Source organism: Eubalaena glacialis, chromosome 17 (genome assembly GCF_028564815.1).
Source record: "Eubalaena glacialis isolate mEubGla1 chromosome 17, mEubGla1.1.hap2.+ XY, whole genome shotgun sequence".
NCBI lineage: Eukaryota > Metazoa > Chordata > Mammalia > Artiodactyla > Balaenidae > Eubalaena > Eubalaena glacialis.
This window is the reverse complement of record NC_083732.1, coordinates 54,093,624-54,106,116: the sequence shown is the minus strand read 5'-3', so window position 1 is coordinate 54,106,116 and position 12,493 is coordinate 54,093,624. Positions and strand designations below refer to the sequence as shown.

Genomic DNA, 12,493 nt, shown 5'->3' with positions numbered 1-12,493 from the left:
GGTTAATGCAATGCCATACCTTTGCTTTAACCTAAGAACCCAAACCCCATGATACTAGGCATTAGCACTGAAGAAAAGATCATCTCTGTCCTTGGCAGCTATTCCTGTCTGCATCAGGATCATTTTCCAAATCGCTGTGGTGCTAAACATTGATGCATCTTTACCTCTGGTGCCCTCCACACTCCCCCACGTTCACTTAGTCATCACGGTCATCTCTTCTAGCTCTGCAAGATAGATTTGTTTCCTTTCCCACTGTTACCCCCATAGGCAAGGACCTTCCTAATGGTTTGGTTATTGAGATACCCTCCCACAAGCCTGCCTGCTCACAGAATTACTTTGCTTTTGCTACATGAGTTTCCTAGACTCTCATATTTATCAGGATCTACCTCCGCTCAAAAGCTCTCAGCCAGTTATTACCGACAGAGTAAAATCCCTGTCAGTAACCAATGAATACGTTTCTGTGGGCAACCGCTGTGAGCAAGACCCTCTGCTAGGTGCTGTGGGGACACAGACCATGTCCACTTGCTTGTTTACCTCGTGTGTCCTCGATTAGTTTATCATTTCCAGTAGAGCAGGAATTATACTTGATGTGTATAAGTGCACAGCAACAAGACTGTTTTTTTTTAAACTTTTTTTTAAAATTTTTGTTTTTTGACCACGCCGCGCAGCATGTGGGATCTTAGTTCCCCGACCAGGGTTCGAACCCGTGCCCCCTGCATTGGAAGCTCAGAGTCTTAACCACTGCACCGCTAGGCAAGTCCAAGACTGGTTTTTTTTTTTTTTTTAATTTATTTATTTATTTATTTTTGGGTGTGTTGGGTCTTCGTTTCTGTGCGAGGGCTTTCTCTAGTTGCGGCAAGCGGGGGCCACTCTTCATCGCGGTGCGCGGGCCTCTCACTGTCGCGGCCTCTCTTGTTGCGGAGCACAGGCTCCAGACGCGCAGGCTCAGTAGCTGTGGCTCACGGGCCCATTTGCTCCACGGCATGTGGGATCTTCCCAGACCAGGGCTCGAACCCGTGTCCTCTGCATTGGCAGGCAGATTCTCAACCACTGCGCCACCAGGGAAGCCCCAAGACTGGTTTTTAATCAGTGTTCCTGATTACCTATTTTCAGTTGAGATTGCTCTTTAAGGTATAGAGCTTGGAAAATTATATACATAGTCTCCTCAAGGCTACTTGATGTAGTTCTTAATATTTTTGAAACTCTCTATTTAGAATTATCTTCAGAACTCATAAGTTACAAAAGCAAAAGAGTCTCATTACCCCATTCATTTGTTCAAGATGCAATTTATTAAATGCCTGCTTAGTCCCAGGTGCTGCTCCAAGGCCTTGGCACACCAACATGTGTTAAAGCCCACCAGACAAGACTCCCAGGACACACCATCGTCAAACAAGCTCAGGTTTATTAGCTGGCTGCAGTAAGGGAGAGCACACAGCGTGGAGAATTGTGGGGCATTTCAACAGGTGGAAGTTAGGGAAGAACATCTATAGAGTTTGCAGGACTGGAGTTAGTCAGAGGATGGCTTTGGCAAAGATCGGCCAGAATTTGTAATGTAGGAAGTTGCTGAAACAGTCTGTGGTCTTATCTTTGGGGCACATAACTTTGTGTGGAGTTACTGTTAGGTTAGTTTGTCTGTGGTCTTGCTTAGAATACCATGCATCTGAATGAGCTGGTGTTGAGTCTGAACTTAGTTTGTCTTGCATGTCATGGTTTGGTACAATTTTTCTATTTTGTGCATTATAATATAGTTTTGCAAGTTATGGTTTCTGTTTCAATTTTCAGTCTCCCCCTAACATCCTAGTTGCCAGCTGAACAGGTTTTCCCTTTATCAGAAGAGAAATGACACAGTTCCTGTCCTCCAGGAGTTTCCAGTCTAGGTTATTATAATTTGATATGTGCCATAATAGAGATACAAATAAGGTGTTACGGAGTTCAGAAGAAGCAACTGTTTAAAAAAAAAAAAACTACTGTTTTGTTGATATCTTATCATATACAAGGCTCTACATACATTATGTACTAGGCAAATTACATATATGTATTATTTTATTTAATCCTCAACAGTCATACAGAGTTGACGCTATTTTTTTTACCCTCATTTTAAAGTCAAGAAATTGAGATGCAAAGAGGTTAAATAACCCACCAAAAGTCACCCAGCTAGGAGACAATAGATCTAGGACTTTATTAAATATTTGTAGGGTACTGTTCTAGGTGCTTTATATAATCTCCAAAACAGACCTTTAAAGTAGCTACTATGCTTTATTCTACCTCACTATTGAGGAATCTGAGACATGGGGAAGTGATGTAACTCATCTAAGATCACAGAGCTCGTGGCCACATTGTAGGGGCAGGATTCAGATCCAGGCAGCCTGGCTCCGTGGTCCATGCACATCACCAGCTGGGCTGCTGCTTCTCTTGAGCCCTGTCATTGGACCCTCATGTCTGTGTTCTTACCCTCTGTGCTGTTCTGCCTCATTGGCAGAGGAGAAGCGTCACAGAAGGGTTGAATGTGGGCTGGGGCATGGTGGATAAGTAGGATATTTCCAGAGGGATCAGGGAGAAAGACTGTACCATTCCATTCAGGAGGAATAGCGGGCACCGAGTCCTGAGAGCAGGAGGTGAGGCTTGAGAACTCTAGTGTGTAGGATGGGGAGCAGTGGCAGCTGATAGAACTGGACATATGTATTGGGACCAGATTGGAACTTCACAGTTGCCCCTCACTTTTGATTGGAAGGATGCTCCTCTTCTTGACACTGTGCTCGCCTCTGAATGATCATTCTGGTCATAATGCATCCCCAAAGAAAAGAGGTTTGTCATCACCACAGATATTCCTGCTGGAGGCCATTCCAAAGGAGAAGTTCCAGAAACATGTTAAGCAAAGGAAGCTTCGGGGAAAAAAGTGCTGCCTAGAGATATTCTTAAGGTGATTGCTTTGGAGAGCATAATGAACATTTGAATGTCTATGTCCTTGTAAATTAAAGAAAAAATGTGTCACCACTTTCAATCAATACAGAGTCTTGAATAGCATCTTTTATTTATGGAGTTCTGGAAGCTGACATGCATCTAATCTTTACATCAATCCCATTAGATAGATACTGTTCGTGTCCCAGATGTATAGATGAGGAAACCGAGGCTAAGAAGACTCTTGGGGTTTTTGGCAAGTCACACAGTGGGAGGTGGTAGAGCCAAGATTTCGACTCAGTTGGACTGATTGCAGAGCCCATTCATTCTGTCATGCATCCTCAAGAAGTCTGTCCTTTCAGCTGTGAAAGTGCAGATTGTCCCCAATGCAACAGGCAGCCAAATGGCATGGAGAACTGGTAGTCAGGAGAGGGAAGGACTGTGGTGGGACCAGGAGGACAGGACTTGCTGGAGCTTCATCCACGCCTCCCCCACTCTGTGTCAGGCCCGCTTCTCTTTGCATGCATCACTGGAATTTACTGGTTTAAAATAGTATCCTCACCCAGTGTTACTTCTTGGACAGCAAAAGGGAGTCCAAAAAGCTAAGGCCTGAAATTCTCGTCTTTCCTGGGCAGTGAAATTGCCTCAGATTTGCTGGGACATGGGCCTATCAGCCGATTAGCAGATACATTTGTGTTGACCTTTCTATTATCAACCTACTGGTTTGCCTATTTAACTACTTACATGTGCCCTTGTTAGGAGCTGTGGGCACAGAAAGATCTTTGTTGACTCTGGACAAGTGATGCTCTTTGTTAATTCTGGATATGGCTCCCCATTTCACAGCATCGGGGAAAGGTGGTGGCAGCAGCTAATGATCCCTGGAGTGCACGTTCTGGAGATGAGGGAGTGATTTAGCCTTTTTCTCCCTGTAGAGTATGCTTGTGGATTAATTGCATAAATTAGTCGATTTAATCTAAGAATGACCTGGTCCCTTCCTTGCCTGGCCAGGTGGTGTGTACAGAGAGCCTGAGCTGTAGTTAGGCACCCAGGGTCTGAATCCTGATGTCTTGGCTTATATTGGGTAAGTTACTTAAACTTTCTGCACCTCAGTTTCTTCATTTCTAAAATGGGAATAATAAGAGTACCTACCTCATAGGGTTATTCTGAAGATTAAGCAAGAAAATCTTTGAAAATTGCTTGGCACATTACTTAGTACATAGTAAAGACCCAGTAAGTGAGAAGAACAGCACAATAGCACTTGTTCTGTGCCAGGCCTGGGCATGAGCTGTGCACCGCACAGCTCCCAGGGGCACCTTCCTCATAGACAACCCTGGGAATGTCACCCAGAAGGTGTGCAATGCAGTGGCCTTGTGCCAGGAACTGCTCTGAGTGCTTCATGTGTTTTAACTCTTTAATCCTCACAACAATCCTTTTTTTTACATCTTTATTGGAGTATAATTGCTTTACAATGGTATGTTAGTTTCTGCTTTATAACAAAGTGAATCAGCTGTACATATACATATATCCCCATATCTCCTCCCTCTTGCGTCTCCCTCCCACCCTCCCTATGCCACCCCTCTAGGTGGTCACAAAGCACCGAGCTGATCTACCTGTGCTATGTGGCTGCTTCCCACTAGCTATCTATTTTACATTTGGTAGTGTATATATGTCCATGCCACTCTCTCACTTCGTCCCAGCTTACCCTTCCCCCTCCCCATGTCCTCAAGCCCATTCTCTACGTCTGTGTCTTTATTCCTGTCCTGCCCCTAGGTTCATCAGAACCATTTTTTTTTAGATTCCATATATATGTGTTAGCATACTGTATTTGTTTTTCTCTTTCTGCCTTACTTCACTCTGTATGACAGACTCTAGGTCCATCCACCTCACTACAAATAACTCAATTTCGTTTCTTTTTATGGCTGAGTAATATTCCATTGTATATATGTACCACATCTTCTTTATCCATTCATCTGTCGATGGACACTTAGACAACAATCCATTATTAATCCTGCTTACAGCTTAGACACAGCTGTTAGTTACCTTGCCCAAATTCAGCCAGCTGGTAAGTGGCACGGCTGGGATGTTGGCCTTTTGTATTATTATAGTATAGAGTCTTTCCTGTCAATCACAAAATGGAGGGAAGATCTCCATGATAGATTGATGTTCTTTATCAACCCGCATTCATTGTCCTTATATATTTTAATATATTGTAATATTTGTTGAAGCAGTTTACATTTTCAGCCTTTATAGTTAATACATATATTTTAGCTTAATAATGGAAATTCATGAATTCACTTGACTTAGGGAAAAGGTGACACACCTTTCCTTATCATAATTGAGCTCTTTGTGATTAGGGTCGAGGGAGGGAAGGAGGAAGCAGGAAGAGAAAGAACAAGCCCACTGAACATTTGAATAACACCAGCACTTCTATCTGCCCTTCCATCAGGGCGTCACCACCCACACTCTTTGCTCAGATGGCTTTGCCTCTCACATGACTTACACGGTATGAGCATCTTGCTGCCTAGAGCTTTAATAATGTGCTTTTCATCCAACATGGCTGATGAATGAAGCCAGCTAGTTCAGCTGGTGCTCAACCGAAGATTCACTCCAGCGCAAGAACCAAAACTAGCTGTGCTGAAATTTTTGACAAGCGACGTGGCAAGGCCCCAGAGAGACACGTTCCTGAGGGATTTTCAAGGGGACTGCCTCTTCAAGAGACCCTTTTTGCCCTGGATGGTTGACAGTGAGCAGTTGGGAGGAGCATAGCCAGGGTTTTAATTGTATTGCCCGTGCCTTCTGAAATGGTTCTGGGCCCTCCCTGGCTCTTGCCTTCTCCACAGACACCCTATAAATAGCACCTCCAGATTTGTTCCATTCTCCTTTGTTTTCTCCTATTCTCTACCTGCATCTCCCCTTTACCTAGATCCTTTGCACTGGGTGGTTGGCTGGACTCTTTCTTGCCCTGTTTCCTCAGCCCCGTCTTTTCTCTCTGTTGCCCTTCTTGGCCCTCCCTGAACTCCTCTGGCTCCTCCCTGCCTTGGGGGAGAACTCAGGCACACGAGTTAGTACTATTTATGTGAGGTAGATAACTTTTGCAAACTTCTGCATGTTTCAAAATTGTTTTTTTCTCCTGAACTTTTTATTGGAGTGGCTAAAATCAGATTTCAAGGTTAGGGGTTTTGTATTAGTGGGATTACAATGGAGATGGATCAATGTTGACTCCCTTTCTTCTCAAATTCCCATCCTGCATGAAGCTGTAAGGGTCTCAGCCTCATGGGAACAAGCAGCCTTGGTAGTTTTTCCAGGAGAGGTGAGGGGCACCTGATAATTTATTGTGTTTGTGACACGTCTGTGTCACTGTGTGGTTTCTCCGACTTGTCACACTGAGGCTACTCAGGACACCATCAGAATTAGAGAAGATGAATCTTTTCTATAAAAATAGCACATTGTCTATACGATGTCAGGCAAAAGAAGATGATTCAGCATGCCCTTTGCCACTCTTAAAAAAACAACAAAATATGTCTTCCTTTCTACTTAAAACCAAAATAAACTACTTCCTACTACTGTCATTCACAGAGCTAAATTAAAACCATACCAGGATGGAGAGAGAGAATATTTTCATCCAAGACAGAGAAAATCAAAATGGCAAGGTTGGCAGTTGGATGAGGGCCTGGCCCACAGTGGGTTGTTGGAGAATGTTAGCTTATCTGCTATTTGCTGAGGGGACTTTGGTCCTCAGATTACATTTATGGTGTCTGCTTTTGAAATGGTATTTGGAGGCGGTGTTTAGGAGAATGTTACTTGCCCTAGAGACAGGACAGGCTGAAAGAATGTGGCTTAGAAATAAGAATACAAAGTCTGAATTGGGCCTGTTTCTTCATTTTTTCTGCGATTGATTTGAAATCTTTCCGATTGGATCAAGGGAGAATGTTGCCTCCTCTTCCCTGACTTACTGGAAGCTGGCTTAGTTGTCTCCTCAGTCTCCCCACACTTCCTCTCTCAAGGCACTCATCACATTTTATGAGAATTAACTGTTGTGTGCATCTTTTGCAGCTTGGGACTGTGACAGTCTGTGCTCCCAGTGGTGTCTGGCACATTGTCAGTGCTTATTTGTGGAATGAATGAATGAAGGAATGAATGGTGTTAACATGTTATGTTTCTCTCCTTTTCTGAAAGTTCCTTGAATAAAAACCCAGGTCTGATTCTACAGATTACGTGGCAGAGATCACACAGGTTCTCAGCAAGAGCATTGTTCCCAGGATTCTACTTACTGTTCCAGGCATGCTGGGACTGTTATTTAAAGAAATGTGTTATCAAAGGCTTTATTAACCCTCTGAATCCAATAGAGAATGTGAAACTTAAAAAGCTTCAAAACCAGAAGAATAAATGCAAAAGTTTTACTTGTTATTCTTGTACTAGAACTAAGGAGAATAAGAGGGGCCAGGCCCAGATCTCTTTAAACTGGTGGGCAGTTGTAGATACTGTAGGTTAATTGGGTGAGGGTTAATCTCCTAAAGTCATTTCATCTGAGGAAAATAAAGGAGTTCTGAAAGCCTGGAGAAGCCTGGGTTAGCCAGAAAGCATCAGCAAACGGGCTATAGCCCATAATTCTAAGGGCAGTGATCTTTTCTGTGTCCTTAAGCTGGAAGCGGACAGCTCCAGGATTAGCATCAGTATTCTGGGTTTTTAAGAAATTTTCCCAAGTTTCAACATTATCATTTTAAACAAAGTTGTATCATTCTATTAAATCAGTGCACTTTATTTTGATTAGTTGGTTGGTTGGTTCCTTTTTTTTTTTTTTACTATTATAAATAATGTTGCCATGGGCATCTTCTTGTGTACAGTGTTTCTTTTTTTTTTCCTTTAGGATGAATTAGTACCCCATGGAGGGGGATAAATGTTTTTATGGCTCTGGATACCTATTGCCAAAATATTTTTTAAAGACCTCTAGTGAATACATGGAGGGAATGTTTTAGCTTCTTTTTAAAGCTGTGTGCTCTGCTCAGTGATGTGTACCACTTTGTGATAATCTGTTCTTGTAAATCTGAAGCCATGTCCTGCAAATTGTTCTGTCTCTCTAACTTGCTCTGCACCCGTATGAAATTGAGGCTCAGTCTCAGTACAGCCTCACATCCAAGGGAACAATGTCCCATAGTCCAAGGCAATTACAAAAAAAATTAATTCCTATCTTTATCATAACTCTCAAAGAACATGAAGTTCTTAAATCTACCTTTTCTCTTCTTTTCAATTCTATTTCATGCCGCAGTTGCTTGAAACTTCCTCTCTCTTCATATTGCCATCTCATTTCTAAATGGCCTCTCTGTTCCTTTTCTGCTGACACGTACCGTCTAGCTCATACATTTAGCCATCTTACCCCAAGCCCACACACCCGACCCATGACCCTTTTTCCTACGTAGAACCTCCCCCGGGAAATAGAGTTTCAATGCTCTCTGGTGGATTTTCTCACACCCAGACTCAGACAATGCAACAAGAGAAAACCCTGGAGCTGACCTGACAAGCAGGAGAGGATAGGGGAAGACCATCTGTAGTCACGTATTAATAATTTTGTCCCTCTCCCAGATAATAATAACAGCTAATGTTTATGTGTTTACTAGGCACTAAGTCCCTTGCATGTATTGTCACTGATTCCTAATAACAACCTTATGAATTAACTAATAATATCAATTTCATGTTTTAGATCAAGACACTGAACTAGAAAATGTTTTAAGTAACTCTCCCAACGTCACACAGAAGTGTGACACAGAAGTGACAGAGCTGGGATTTCAACTAGGTGGTTGGCTTTAGATGATGGGTTCTTAACTACTGTATACCACCATACTCCTTAAATTTCTATTTTGACATATGTGTTGACAAGTATGTATATCTCAGATATAGATATAGCTATAGATAAATAACTTTTCCTTATTTAATCAAAATATAGAGCCAGAACTTGAAAACAAAGTGTACTCATTTCTCATGAGTTACTTTTTTAAATTAAAAATTACTCGGGGACTTTGTTCTGCTGTCTGTGTCAGCCTACCTGTCTGATTTTATTAATCTGGGCCATGGAGTTGCCTTTATTACTTCTTGTTATGAGAAAGCCCTATTTTGACAAGGTCAGTGGAAAGATTTAATCCATCTGAGAATCTGGAAGATAAATCTGGTAAAAAGGATTTGCTAGTATACTAACAAGGAATGATTGCTGAGCCTCTTAAAGAAAAGGGTTTGTAATTTAAGCTGCTTTTTATCAATTTCTCAAGTAAATGCACACATTTACTTGAGAAATGTCCTGGGTTCTGGGTTTGTTTTTAATGCATCGGCTTTCATCTTTTATATTTTTCTTTTGGCTATGCCAATTACTTGGTCTGGTTCACCGTTTTCATCCCAGAGACATTGTATGATGCAGTGCTCAGATAAGAATCCCCTTTTCCTTTGGAGAAATTGCTTGCAAGTTAGATACATGAATGCATCTTTCTCAGTCAGAGGAATAAAAAAGCGGATTTTTTTTTTTTTTCTTGAGAAGAAAATGTCTAGCAATTGGGGTCACTCTTCACAGTCAAAATTGGCTTTAAAAAGATCATTTAAATGTTCAATTTGAAATCCTGTCTATGGGCTGCTCTTCAAAGAGGAGTGCTTATTGAGAAAAGGCAGTAGTCCTCCAGTTTTCTGTGGTAGAAAGAATGCTAGAACAGGAGTCAGGAGAAATGAGGTCAAGGCCAGTTCTGCTGATAACCAGCTGCATTGGGACTTATTACTTATCCTCGCTGAGTCTTACTGTCTTCATCTGTAAATTGAAGGTTTACACTAAATAATTTCTACACCTTTCTTCATACATAATAAGCACAAGATAAATTTCCCTGGGCAGGTCTAACATAGGCGGCCACCTCCCCATTTGAGTGTTCCTCAATCCCTCCCCCACCAAATACTTACCAACCCCAGCTGGCTGGCTCAAGGCTCAAAATTGCCCAATTAAAGCTTCATTTCTTAAGAGTAGTTACTGGTTAAAATAGAAGTATTACTAGATGGAACTTTGCAGGCTATTTGCCATATTATTTAGTTCATTAAACTAATCTAATAAGCAGTAATTGAGCACATAAGATATTTAAGATACTGAGTGGGGCTGTGGGTATGTTTGGAGTGATGGGGAGGAATGTAAAGATGAATAACATATGGTCCTGCACTTGAAGGACCCGTAATGAGTGGTGGAGAATGGGAAGATCTGCGTAAGTATAAGATGAGCCCCGTGGATTGTGAGTGCTGTAAGAGTTCAGATGGAGAGAGGGATTGCTGTCAGCTGTAGTGGTCAGGGATTTTTAAAAAAAATTGAGATTAGGCTTGAATATGGCTTTGAAAGACAGTTGGCTGATAAAAAAGACATAGGTAAGGGGCTATGGCTTGGCATGAATCAAAGCTTAGAGGTGAGAATAACCAAGGCAGATTGGGAAGTATAGTTCAATATACAAGGGGAAGCCATGATACCATAAAAGATAGACAAAGAGAATTAGATTTAATACAGTAAGTAAAAGGGAGTGCTCATTTGTTTTTGAACAAGAAAGTGACGTGCTGCTGGGTGAATTTCAGGAACTTCATGTGATGGAGTGTGCAGAATAATTTTCAGGAAAAAAACACGCCCTAAGGCTTCAAAGCTTCAACCCTCACCCCTTGAATGTTATTGAATGAGTGTTTTTGGAATTTGATCTGATGTCCTTCTAGGAAGAAGGGTTGACTGTAAATAATCTTGCCAGCAAAAATAAGCAGCTTGGGAAGAAAAAGGAAGTATTACGAGGGTTTTTAAAGTGAAGGGGCAGAGATAGGCGTGCCTACTCGCATCTGGCTCTCCAGTCCCAGCATCATTAGCATTCATCCTCTTTCCTCTTCCATTTTTTATAGCCCTTAAAAGTGAGTAAAATGTCAAGTATAAAAGGTCACGGGTGCCTTTTTTGGGGGTTATATTTAGGTTCTCATGGTTTTAAAAAATATAGAAGCTATAGAACCTGCCTTCTCCCTCATTTTTCTGTCCTCTCACTAGATGAAGACATATTTAATAGGTTCCATATTTGAATTACTAGTAAAAGTTTTAGCGTCTAAGCGTCTGTTCTGATATTGCTGCATAACAAATCACCCCAGCACAGCAATCATTTACATGCCTCACGAATCTCTAATCTGAGCTGGGCTGGGTGGGAAGGCTCATCTCTGCTCCACATGGTATCAGCTGGGACGGGTCACCTGGAGGCTGGAGGACCCACTGCCATGATGGCGCCCTCTCATGGCTGGCAAGTTGGCTCTGGTTTTTGGCTGGGGGCTTGAGGTGAGGGGCTTGCCAGAAGGCTGGGATGGGGAACCCTGGTTCCTCTTCACATGGGCCTCTCCATGGGTGCTTGGCTTCCATGTGGCTTCGTGGCTGAGTTCCACAAGTGAAAATCCTGAATGAGAAAAAGGGAGGGGGGGGGGGAGAGAGAGAGAGAGAGAGAGAGAGAGAGAGAGCCAGACAGAAGTTCTATTGCTCTTTTGATCTAAATTTGCAAGTTACCAGCACAGCTTCCACCACATTTTATTTGATGGATGTGAGTAAGCCATACCAAATTCAAGAGGTGGGGAATTTGACTCCACCTCTAGATGGGAGAAATATCACAGAATTTGCCAACAAGTTTTAAAGCCACCGCAGCATCCATAGGATTCTCTGCCTCCACCCTGCCGCCCGGCCAGTTCATCTTCCTCTCTCTTTAACTGTATCTTTAAATGTTCATAGGATTGAACCTGGGACACCGTCTAGGACAGGGCCAGATAGGTCACGTTTGTGAGTGAAGCAGGGCATGGGGATGGTGATGTAAAGGAGAGAATTTTCCTCACCTAAAGGAGACAGACCCAGCCTCCCAAGCCACCAGTCTGGAACTTCTGGCTGGATGGAGAAGCAGAAGTAAACTTCATCTTGTCCCACTAGACTCTTTTTTGTTGTTCAGTTAGTCTTCCTGATTATTTTTTAAGGACAGGACAGCGGGTGATATAATCTATATGGGTCAGAAGTGGAAACATGCTTTTAGAGGATGTCCTTCATCCTTGAAGCTGGTGTTTAAATGACAGTTCTCAGCGAGGGGCAGGATGCTGGATTAAAGGGAGCATGGGACTGACCTTGTTTAGGTATTTTATGCTCTAATAGAGCAGATAGTCTTTGGATAGGCCCTTCAACTACATCCATGTCCCTGACTCTGGTGTCTGCTGTCACATGTTACTTAGAAAGCTGGTATTCCAGCCCCCAAAGTGTGTGGGATGCCTGAGCTCTCAGCACAGATGAGAAGCTGAGCTGCAAAGACCTGATCTGAGATGATGGTGGAAACTCTCTGGGTAGAGTTGTCTTAGGGAGTCACAGATTCAATCATAAAATACCATTCTCTGTGATTTGAAAAAGTGGTGGTTTTTCAGCACTCCTTTATCCTTGTTCTTAAACGGAAGAGACGTGACTGTATTCTCTTCAGATGGGTTCTGCATGGCTAAAGTTACACTTGATAGCTTCTGGCTTGCCTTTAATTTCAAATATGGGAGAGAGAGGATGTTATTTGGAGAGTCCTTTAAGCCCTTTCCACTGATGGAAAGAGCA

General features: G+C 42.4%; 1 protein-coding gene across 4 annotated transcripts in view; it reads left to right on the top strand.

Moving 5' to 3' along the window:
* NCALD (neurocalcin delta) overlaps positions 1-12,493 on the top strand; it is a 439,751-nt gene that overhangs the window by 155,734 nt on the left and 271,524 nt on the right. The gene's annotated exons all lie outside the window — the stretch shown is intronic.